This window comes from Camelus ferus, chromosome 17 (assembly GCF_009834535.1).
Source record: "Camelus ferus isolate YT-003-E chromosome 17, BCGSAC_Cfer_1.0, whole genome shotgun sequence".
Lineage (NCBI taxonomy): Eukaryota > Metazoa > Chordata > Mammalia > Artiodactyla > Camelidae > Camelus > Camelus ferus.
The window spans coordinates 21,944,503-21,956,541 of record NC_045712.1 but is presented as its reverse complement, the minus strand read 5'-3'; the positions used below and the strand labels follow the sequence as shown (position 1 = coordinate 21,956,541).

At 41.4% G+C, this 12,039-nt stretch overlaps 1 protein-coding gene across 1 annotated transcript in view; it reads left to right on the top strand.

Moving 5' to 3' along the window:
• CACNA2D3 (calcium voltage-gated channel auxiliary subunit alpha2delta 3) overlaps positions 1-12,039 on the top strand; it is a 776,419-nt gene that overhangs the window by 334,515 nt on the left and 429,865 nt on the right. The window lies entirely within an intron of this gene.

Here is a 12,039-nt window from a genome sequence, read left to right as displayed (position 1 = left end):
TAACAAGTATCTATTAAACACTAGCTATGTGCCTCACACTTGCAAGGCAACAGCTCCACGCGGGTGCCCTGGTGACTTGGCTTGTATCTAAACAGATTACATTTGTAAAGGCTTAAACCACGGGGAATCTGAGTCTTGGCCAGATGCCCTGGGAGGCCTTCATGAGACAGATGTGGGGCAGTTATCCCACACGGAGTGGGTACCCTCCCTAAGCCAGCCTTGAGAGTCAGAGAATAACGGCAGCAATTTTGTTTCAAGGGCCCAGTCTAGGCCAGGCCGTGTGCCCAGCCCTTTCCCCGAGGTCTCCCTAATGCTCCTGGTCACTGTAGGAAGAAGACCTGATATGGCCTGTTCTGTAGGGATTCAGGGGGTTCATACCTGCTCAAGGAAACTTGGGCTGTTTGACTGGAGGTCCCTGAACCCCATGGTCAGGCAGCACCTGAACAGGCCATATGAGAGCATTGGAAAGAATGTTGGCTGCTGATTGCAGTGGCGACACACCTGAGCTGGACATTGGAGTCTTTGGGAGAGAGGCGCCTCCACTCCTGTGTCTGGCCTGGATCAGTAAGTGCTGTGGCAGTCCTGTTAGTGAGAGACAGCAGCAGGTGATGCTCCTACTCTCTTATTCCTGTGCAGAAGTCAGAGGGGAGGGCAAGCATTCCCTTTCCGTGGCCCAAAGCCAGGACCGTGGCCTTGCATTCCTCATTCACTGTCATTCCACACCCATGAGTGCCTGGTCCAGCCTGTGTCCACTGGGGAGTGGCACCCAGTAGGCAACCTGGGCTCTAGTCCCAGATCTGCTGAGAGTTGGCTTTGGGCAAGTCACATTACATCCCTAGGCCTTTCAGATTAAGGATCTGCCAGCGATGCCTTGTCTACACTGTGAGTTGCCCCTCAGCACCCCAGGATGCTTGACCTGGAGCAATGTTGGCAAGTTAGACGATGTGAACACTAATCTCACTTCATCCATGGATGAATCAGATGCCACTGTGCTATGTACACATTCCCAGGACACTCAGCAGATTTTTTTCCTTTTCTTTTTTTCTCTCAGTCCTTCTTCCCTTCCCTTCAAGGAGTCCTTGGTCATAAGTAGAGGAATCTGCATTAGGACATCCTCTCATGGTTAGGAAAGAAAGAGAGCATGCTGGCTGTTGTGCAGCCCCTTTCTCTGACCTTTTCAGCTCGTAATTCCCCTGTAACAACACAAAGGGGATTTGAGGATTCAGGCGAGCAGAAGAGAGGATGCCAAATTTCTGGGCGTTCATCAGTTTTCCTTCTGGGGAAGACTGACTTTATCTTAACACACTTAGCCAGTGTTCTGGAACTTACTGTCATCCTGCATGCTTTGTTTCCATTCCCCTTGGCCATCATACAAAGATGCACAGAATTCTCAGGGCCCTCTCTCTGGTTCTGTTCAAGCAGCACCCACGTGTGTGCAAGATCCCAGGTCCACCTCTCTTAATACTGGCACCTTATATGTGCTACGGGACCTGAAAGGGCCAAATTCTACATGTATGACTTTTTAAGTTTTGAATTTTTGGAAATGTGACCCTAATAATGTATTTATTTCACTTTTTGAGTTGGTTTCTAGTGATAAAATATTGTCAAGAAGACGGACCTAATGGCTCTGCTACTAACTGTGTGACTTTGAGCATATTACTCAGCAGCTTAAACTCAGTTTCCCCATCTCTGGAATGGGAATTACACTAGTACCCAACCTAGAGTTGTTTTGAGAATCAAATGTGTTATTATACATAGATGCTTAGAATAATTCCCATCACATCCTGAGTGCTATTTGTTGACTGTGTTCATGTTCCACTATCTTTTAAAGGTGTCACTTTGAGGATATTACTTAAGGTTTCTGTTGCCCCAGTCTCCTCATTTGTAAATGTGAACAGAGAACCTATGTTATAGAGGATTAAGTGAGCCAAAGCATGAAAAGTGCTTAGTATGCAAATGGAAAGAGCACATTCATGGGCAGTGTCATTATTTCTAGGGAGATGTGTTTTTGAAATTGAACCCATTTTTCTCTTTTCCTCAGTTAATTCCTTTTCAAACAAAGCCTAGTGAAGTTTATGGTGCCCTTTCCAGGACCATCAGTATTGCTTATATCCTGTTGTATTTTGAGAGAGAGAGAGAAAGAGAGATGTGAGTGCGTGTGAGATGGTTTTGTTTGTTTTTGCTTCTTGTGCATTTGTGTGGTTTGCACCGTTTCCATCTGAAGACTGGCATCTCTTTGCTTCCTCTTCTTTGCCTTTACTGACCAAAGATATCTCAATCCAAGTTAACCTCCACATGGACACACATGGAGGCTGGTGCTGACACAGGTTAAGTGTACGTGTGTGTACTTTGGATATGTATCTCTCCAAAGCTGCTTCTTTTGAAATTGGTATACTTGAGGCTGGGGCAGACAGCTCACAGATTGTGAGCGTAAGGCATTTCCTCTGCTTGATTAAGTAAATTGCAAAGAAAGAAGTATGTTAAACTGTGAGACCATTGAGATGAGATGTGTTGGAGAGCATCCTTAAGAGTCCACTGGTTTGTGGCCAGGCATCTCAGGACCAGGAGTGACAACCTCCAGAGGAGCAGACTCTGTTGCTAGACTGGGAGAGCTGAACCCCTGTCTTACATTTTATTTAAAAGGAGAGAAAGGTGATGAGCCTGGAAATTTTATGGGTGGCGGTGAAGTTACCACCGACTCAGTTTGCTGTCATCTTAGAAAGGACAAGCTGCTGTCTCTCCCCTAGGGAATTTCTGCAGAGAACAAATCCTGCCAAGTAAATCTCATCTTCATCTCTAATCAAGTGACAGCCGGGCTATTGAACATGGTGATTGTCCCAATTGTCCTTTTCACTTAGCCTGTGAGGCAGAGCTAAAGTCTTGGCAGTTCTTGGAAATATTGACCTCTTACAAGAACATCCAATCCAGAAGCATCTTCAAGTTCCTGCCCTCATGGACAGAAAGGTTTTTTACATTTGTCCCCTAGTCAACAGAGTGATTACTGGTACGTTTTTACCTGGAGTAACAAACAGTAGTGAACTGTGAAGAGGTTACTGAGTTGTATCTATAATTGAAATGCCAAAGTATACCAATACTAAATATAATTTGCCATTATCTCCCCCAAGATACCAAGGGTGTTTTGAATTTGCTTGATGCTCTTTTAAGAAATTAAAATATTCTTTTTCACCTACTCACGCTGTTTCATAAAAGATAAGGTGAAAGATTGTCTAACAAGACTCCTAACCTAATCATTGTTCAAAAACATACATTTTAAAACAACTGAATTGAAGAAGATTGTAGTGGGTTGAATAATGTTCCCCTCAAACATTCATTCCACTCAGAACCTCCAACTGTGACCTTACTTGGAAATAGAATCTTCACAGGTGTAATTAGTTAAGGACCTGGAGATGAGATCATATTGGATTTTAGGGTGGATCCTAAATCCAATGACAGGTATCCTTATAAGAAGAGAGGAAGCTACACAGAGACAAACAGAGAGGAAAGCTGTGTAAATACCAGGGTAGTGATTGGATTTATGTTTAGGCAAATCCAAGGAATGCCAGGGATTGCCAGCGATCACCAAAAGGTAGAAGAGAGGCATGGGGAAGTTTCTCCCTCAGAGTCTCCAGAAGAAGCTGGTGCCCTGCTGACACCTTGATTTCCAGACTTCCGTCCCCCAGAAATGTGAGAGAATAGTTTTCTGTTGTATTAAGCCACTCAGTTGGTGGAGTTTGTTGTGGCAGCCCCAGGAAACAGCACGCTAGCCAGGGCTCCGCTGAGTTCTGTTAGACGGTTTCATACAGGACTGCATGGGGAGGTGGAAGGCATACTGGTCATGAAAAACAGAGAAAGACCAGAGAACTGTCCTGATTCAGAGGAGACCAAAGAGACAGGATGACTGTTGTAATGTGTGGTCCTGGATTGAATCTGGAACTGTGGATGAAAATTAAATAATATCTGTAGATTGGGTGCTAGTATCATATGAGTTGTGGTTTTGATTATTGGACTGAGGTTAAGCAAGAGGTTAACATTTGGGGAAGCTGGGTGAAGGGTATATGTTTTGTTTTGTTTTTAACAATTTTTGCAAATGTTTTAAAGTTTGAAAGTTTTCATAATGAAAATGTAAAACAATGATACTGTTTGTTTATAGGAGAAGGATGAGAGAGAAAGGTGTTGGGGGGATCATTTTGGATGTGTTAAGAACGGGGTACATTTCTGTAGTGAAAATACAGGCATTGTTTCTCTGTTCACCAACACTTTTCTCCTTACACTTGTGAAGAAGTTATATTCATTTATTTTAAAGCAAATCCCTCCAAATATCTGGGTACTAAAAATGTCACTCATGAAAACAGACTTCCTTTTACTTCTCCCCACTTGAAATGGAATGCTATATTGCTATTCCAGTTGAGGGTGATGTATGTGCCTTGGGAAATTGGTAAGTGGAACAAGAAAATGGGGAGGGGTTAGTTTATAAAGCAGTGCATACAGCACAATTCCATTTCATACGAGCAAAATGTATAGAGAAGGGAGTAGATGGCTATACATCAGGATGTTAACAGTGGTTATCAATAGGATTAGGGTGGTTTTAATTTTCTTTCTGATCATTTGATTTTTTCAAATGTTGAGGATACTTTTGTTAATTAAATTAGAAGTTATTTTTTTAAGAGAGAGAATAGAGCTATTTTTGGAGGGTGATTTCCATTCTTTCCCCCCAGAAAAGAGCCCTATGTTTGGTCTAAGATAAAAAGCCCCCAGTGGAACCTTCTTGCAGGATTCATTTATTATTCTACTCTCTCACCATGTAGAGCTGAGGCTTGGGCTATGTCGCTGTTCTCAAAGGTGGCCAGTGTGACAGCAGAGCCTGTTTTGGTGGTCTAGTCAGAGTCTGAAATATCCAACTGAGGAATAATCCTTGGCTCAAGACCTCAAGTTTTTTTTTTTTTTTTTTCAAAACACTGTCTGCATTTTGTTTATCAAAAAGTCTTTCGTATGTTTCTCTTTGGCACTATTAAGGAGATTTTAGAATTTGCAGTTGTGGGTCCTTAATATATTCATCCCAAGATGCCTTTGTGCATCTGTTATGTATTTCCTTATTGTTTTTGCTAATAGTTTTGGAGAGATTTTAAACATTTGAACCTTTTCCCCCTTACTTTAAAGACAATGTCTGGAAAAAGTTAAGACTCAGAAAGTTACTAATTTTTTTGTACCCCTCAGTGCACCATATTCCACTACTTTCAAGACAAAAGGGCCCATTTTATCTGGTCCTTTTTCTCTCTCCTTTTCTTCTTAACTAGACCATGTTATTCAGAAGGATTGGATTGAGCCTCTGGTATGAATTTTTACTAATTCCATATGCTAATTAACTGTGTCTTATTCCTAATTCAATTATAAAAGATAAGATCTCTATATATACATGGTAAATACACAATATGTTTTAGAGAACAAATATTTAACTTAAAATTAAATTAAATATATTTTTAAGTAACATGTTTCTCTTAAATAATTCTACCTTTGATGATGAACTGCTGTTCTGAAACAAGCTTTATTATCCTCTCTTCACATCTTTTCTTATTCTTCTTGTTGAATCCACCATCTCCTGACCTCACAATGACCAAGCTAGCCTCCTTTATTTTGACTTTCTGAACTTTGACCTGGTATCACGGATGGTCCCTGTGTTGGGATTTTCTATGAGTAACTTAGCTTTCAGTTCTTACAAACACTTTGTTATATTCTGATCATGTAAATGCTATTGATACAGCAGCAACTTTGAATTTACATGCCCTTTAATTCATATACAAAATAGTACCAAGCTTTTTAAAAATAATCAAACAGACTGAAGGGTGAAATCATGGCAGATTAAATAAGAAAGCTGAATTCAATAGTAGCTGCATAGATGGCTTGTCTTATTTCTAGTTAACTGCTATAATAAAATTAGTCACCAAATATGTTAAGACTCCAAAATGTTACTGGAGTTTTGATTTACTCTGTACTTTTGGCAGTTTAAAATATATTTGAAACTACTTAATCAAACTGATTAAATAAACCACCATCACTGTATAAAAGTTTTAGCATTTTTACTGCTAGAAGATCTTTCTGGATAAGTATTTCCACAAATAAGAAAAAAATTAAGTTTAGACTACTGAAATTTTTAAGAAAATATTTGTCAAGGCTTGACTTAAAGCATACTCTTATTAAAACAATTTCAGCTAAAATCTGTAAGTAGCTCTGTCCTTGAAAGTTTCGGAGATCAACTTCAGTTTTGAAGGCCTGTCCTTGTCATACATCGTTTTTGTAGCAGCTAGCTTCTTCCTTTCTTGGTAAAGTGCCTGTTAAATATGTAAAGCCTGATTGTTTTTATTTTAGTAGCAGTAACATTTTTTGTTTTCTTTTTCATTGTTGTAGCATGTGATCTTCTGAACTTGCAGCATTATTTCTCACGAAGCACTTCTTTTTCTCTTCTTTGATTTTTTTTTCTTTGCACCCCATGAGGTCTATCTTTTGCATTAAACTTTCCTGATAAAATTTCTTCTATCTGTCACACACTTTTAGAACACTCAACAAACTTCTTGTATACTGGTGTGGTATGGAAATGGGAAATGATCCTGCCAGATTGAAATTCTCTACCTGAAGTAGTGCTTGGTGAAATCCTGAGTCACATGGGTTTTGTGGCCTCTGACATGACTCTTTGGGTGTTTGTGACCATATCAGAAACTTGGAGGAGATACGTCTGGTTTGACAGCCTTTCTTTCCTCTTCCTGCCAGTGCGACCCTGAATTTCTTTCAGAAACCTATCCTTCATGGCTGCTGAGCTTGAAATCAGACCCAAGACTCAGCAGGTTTAAATTGATCAATCAGCATGCTTCATCTCCTTCCTCTGTTGATTAGTTCAGGGATGGATGTAGTGGTCAAAGTCAAAAAAAGTAAGGAGGCATTTGAAGATCTCACATTCTACCTATGAGTAGGGTGGGAAAAAGGCTGATGACTGTAAGTGCTAGAGCATTTTTGTGACCCCATAAGGGGAAAAGGTGGAATTGGTGGAGCAAGGGCTGTAGGGTGAAAGGCCAGGATGTATGAGAGAAAGTGTCTGAAGATGGAGCCAGCTCAGTTGGATGCAGAATAGAAAGACAGAAACCAGAGCCTTGGTGAAACCATTAGCAATTTCTGGATCAGCCTACTCTTTAAGCTATTTCTATCCCTAATCTTTTTAGTTCTATAGGCCAGTTTTTTAAAGATATTTTAATTTGTCTGTTTGGTTCCTTGAATTGGAAAGATTCCCAACTTGACGAAGTAGAGGATGTATTGACATAATTACAGTAGAAAGAGTCTTAAGTAGCCTCCAGTTAAGCAATTTAGTGGATTAATTAATGTTCTCCATTTCCTCTCCCATCAGTAAAACACTGGCTGATGTCTAGAGCATGCTGAACATCCACAAATAGCTAACTGCCTCCAGTACTCAAAAGGCCATGGCCTCATGTACAATGATTGGCTAAATGTTAAAATAAGGTATTTGATGTATTATTATAAAAATGATTTCTTGGTCTAATTCTTTTTGGTTAACCAAACAACTGTACATCATGATCACACCAGATATCTCTCTCTCTCTCTCTCTCTCTCTCTCTCTCTCTCTCTCTCTCTCTCTCACACACACACACACACACACACACAGAGTCATTCAGTTCTATTCCTTGTGGAATGCGGTGAGTTGTAAATGGAATGCCTGTCTATTCTGTTCTGCCAAGGATAGACCTACTTACACTAGTTATCTCTCTGTATTAATAAAAAGACCCCCCTCTCAAAAGTTCGGATAATAAACTATATGGTCATCCTAGATACAAATCACAGAATAGAATTAAACCTACCCCATTTGATTTTTCATGAACTCAGTGTCCCAAGAGGAGGGGACCATCAAGCACCCATCCTTGCCACTCAGGAGTTAGTGTGCATCAGCTACTGAAGATCCATAAATTCACTCATTTGGTCTCAATTAATTGGGTCCAACTTCTATTGCTTAACAAGCCAAAAAATAGTTGTTAAAATCATTTGTGGGGTGAATGAGGTCTGGTGGAAAGAAGGCTGGAAAATCCTTGTTAATATTTCTTGGCCAACATTATTGGAAGCTGATATTATTCCTAGTATATTTCATGCTTTTTGGGAGCAGTTTGAACTTCCAGTGGTACAGTTGAGGGCGGGGAGTGCTTACAACCTGAGAATCTTTCCATGAAATTGAGCATCAAAAGCAAATTCCTATAATGTTCTAGCCATGTGAACCCAGTCCCCTGGTGCCATATCCATCAAAACCACCTTGGCATGAAATTAGCTTCCTCTGTGGAGCTCTGTGAGGGGGCGGATCTTCCTTATAGCTTATTTGCAGAGAATGTTGTCTGCTTCTTACAGCATCTTTTTGCTTTTTGTTAGGCCTACTTCTGACTCCTGTTTACATGCTTCTAGGGGTGTCAAGCTAGAAATGCCCTTGGTTATGTGACCATGACTACATTTTCATATTCTTGAGGCTGAATGCCTTCAGGAGTCTGTCGGCTTTAGAGCCAGAAGACATTGAGGATGTATCACGTATATTTTATTAAAGAAACACTATAGTTTTCTTTATACAAAGAATGTGTTTGCATGTCACCTGCCATTCCACACACTGATCCAGATGTTGTTTAAGGTTGTGGTGTGAGTTACTTAGGCAGGAAACTGGGAGGAGGTGATGAGCATTGTAGCTTTGAGCCACTGGAGCTCATTTCCCCAGGCCCAGCCACTGATGGGCCTTACTCATGACTTCATCTGTTTCTGGCCAATGCCTGTCTGATTACTTAATGCTCTCTGTACACTGACTCACTATTGTTACCTAAATAAACATAGCCTCATTCTGAGCAATAATCTGTGTATCCATGGGTTCAATGTTTTGCTTAAAATTTCTCTAACATAATGAAATATGCAATGGCTGAAGTCTTTAAAAATTTCTTTGTGTTCTACCTGAAAGCACTTGCCTAGGATGGCTTGTTGGGGGTGGTGTATGTGTATGTGTGTGTGTTGGGAGGCAGGTGAGAGCTGGGCATAAGCCACTTTCCATCCATGGTTCAAGAAAGAGGATATTAAGTTTTCTTTATTCTGTTACCTCATTGGCTATCTGTAATTCAGATCTCTGGCAGCAGCATTCCATTTGGAAAAAGGTACTCCTCTCCTGGGAATTTAAAAGTAAATTGTCACAAAAGACCCTATTACTAGACCTGGTCACTCTGATCCCCAAACCCAGGCCATTCATTAGATGCCCTCATTTCCTCACCCCACCTCACCCCGTTACAAAGACCAAGGCTTCTAGCATCTCAAAGGATGACAAGATCTTGGTACGAGGAGAGTATGTCTGCACCTCCATCGCCATGACCACCCCCATCCCCATCACTACCAAATTGCCTGTTAAATCGATGACAGTGTAGGTGTGAGCAGGACTTGTACTGAATATGGCACAGAGGCGTTTTGTGGCCCTCCTCATGGCTCAGCTCAAATTTCCCTTCAGTTGTACCTCGCCTTCCAGCTAGCTCATGTCTCCCTCTTCCTCACTTAAAACTCACGTTTCCTCCATATCCACCTTATCTTTCTCACCCGCAAGCCAGTTTTTCAGGCTGATACCAACTACTGTGACAGCTCTTAAAAGCAGTGCAGAATACATATTCTTTTCCACGACCCTGCCCTCATGTCCCCCGACTGAAGCCTCTCTTGAAAGCAAAACTCAAGGCTACATATTGTTTCTCCATATAAATTTCAGAGCAGTGTCAGTAGTCTGCTCTTTGCCTTTGGGTACTGAAAACAAACAGTGAAGTTATACTTGGCTCCATTTCCCTTTTTTGGGTGTCCACAGTCCGCTTATCTCCCTGCCTGTGGTTTTTGGGCCCACTGCATCGTGGTACGTGAGCCTGCTACCCTGTTTTCTCTGCAGCCCTCTGCTCCTTTAGCCTCCGACTCAGTGCCTTCCTTTGTCCAGCTCACAGCTCTATGTCTTCACACCAGCAATGTCCCTGACAGCTCCTTAATTGCTACATGCATTTGTACAGTTCCCTGGCAATTTTATTTCAGACCCTGTCAGGGTACCTGCTAGCCTTGGGGCTGTGTTTATATTAAATATAAATAAAAAACTGATAGCATCAGCACAGATGGCAGGCTCACAAAATCATATTTTACTGGGAGCCAGAAGATGGAAGAGAAGAATGTTTAAATTTCTTTCTTCTGAAAGGTTGGAATGAGAGGAGACTTTCTGAGTAAATATCAGGAATGGGTTCTTACCAAATGATGACAGATGTATATTCTATTCTCTGACTGGGAGTTGTCTTTTATTGTGTGTGACTTCTCATAATATCAATTTTCTCCAGAATTGTTTCTTTATGTGCCCCCCTGTCATGGAACATAGCACAAGCCTTCAAATACCCGGTGTATTTTTAAGTACTTATTGACTGAATGGGTAAACTTATTTGGCTTCACTTTGATGGGGGGTGTATTTGGGACCGAGGCCCAGGACTGAGTGGCTCTGGTCCCATTCCACCCTTTACCCACATCTTACAAAGGGTCTTCCAAAGCTGGCGTTGTTCTAGTACTTGGTGGGAAAAGGGTGACTGGGCTCACTCCTTCTCTGCACCTGTCCACGGTGAGTTTTATTCCCTTTCCAACCAGAGCAAAACCTCAGGGAGAAAGTAAGCTCTGGTTCTCCAACTGTTTGTTAGAGACCTCAGGGGAGACTCAGTTAGTGGGACAAGATCACATATCAGATGAGGTGTTTTAAATTAGTGATACCAGCTTAACTGCAATTTATCAAATGCCATTTTACAATCAGAGGCCCCGTGAGATTTGCTTATCGTCACTCTAGAGTGCCTTATCTGAGGTTTTATGCCTTAGGAATGTCCCCTCTGCAAGCAGCCCCCAAATCCAAACGCCGATGGTAGTCAAAGAGCCTCACTGGTGGCTCTGCAGCAGAGACCCTGAGGGGGAGGTCTTGCGGGACCCTTTCAGATGGGCTCTGAATGGTACTCTTTATTTTTATCCACCATGTCCCCTTTAACCCACACACATGCCCTGAGCATTAGGTGTGAAGAGGCTATGTCAGAGCCCCAAGAAAGCCTGATCCCAGCCCCTTCCTTTAGAAGCCACCCACTTCATTCATTTATTGATAGCTGGGGGCAGACAGCCTGCTCTGAGCCACATGTTACCTGGTGTGTAGACTTTACCTCCCATGCCACCTTTTTCCTCCACCCCTACTTACTGTCAGGTAGGCAATAAATAGAGTTCAAGGCTTCTATTCCAGTTTCTTCCATCTAATAGTTTGGACACAGCCAGTATTTTTCTGACCTCTACCTTGGACAGGTGATGTACTGGGGCAATGGGTTTCAGTGCTTTGAGGATCAGTTCCCTCCTCTGTAAAATCAGGCTAGGAAGAGTAGTTTTTAACTGTCCTACATAGTATGTGACACATTGTAATTTCCAGAAATGGCAAACTTTGCTGCTAGCATCATCATCATTTTGATTTCAATCAAATAATTTTCTTTTAATATCTATGAGAAAGATTTGGAAATGGTTTTTTTCCTAGGGGAATAAAGAATGACAGGAAGAAATGCAAGTTTCTCCACAAAATTTTAAATATATTGGGGGAGGATGACTATTTGAAGTTGATATATGTAAGGCAAAAGACCACCAACAAACAAGTTAAGTCATTGATGTTCAATCTCACTAGGGAATTAGCCTTGAAGTCTAGCATACTGAGGCAACAGGCTGAGAGTCCAGAGCACCCTCTAGGATTTGCCAAACTGATAGGTGTGTTTACCAGTCATTTTGCTTCCTGACTCCATCCAGAGTGTTTCAGCACTGGGCCATGAGTCTTCTTCATCCCTCTCATCCTAGGACTGCCAGGAAATGCCTCCAGACATGTGAAAAGCAAGTTACATTTAATATTTAGCACATCACTAAATTTAGAGGAAGGGTGAATGTTTGGCTAATAAATCTATTTTATAATTCAACACACATTAAGGGCTATCTTCCAATACATGTAAGTGC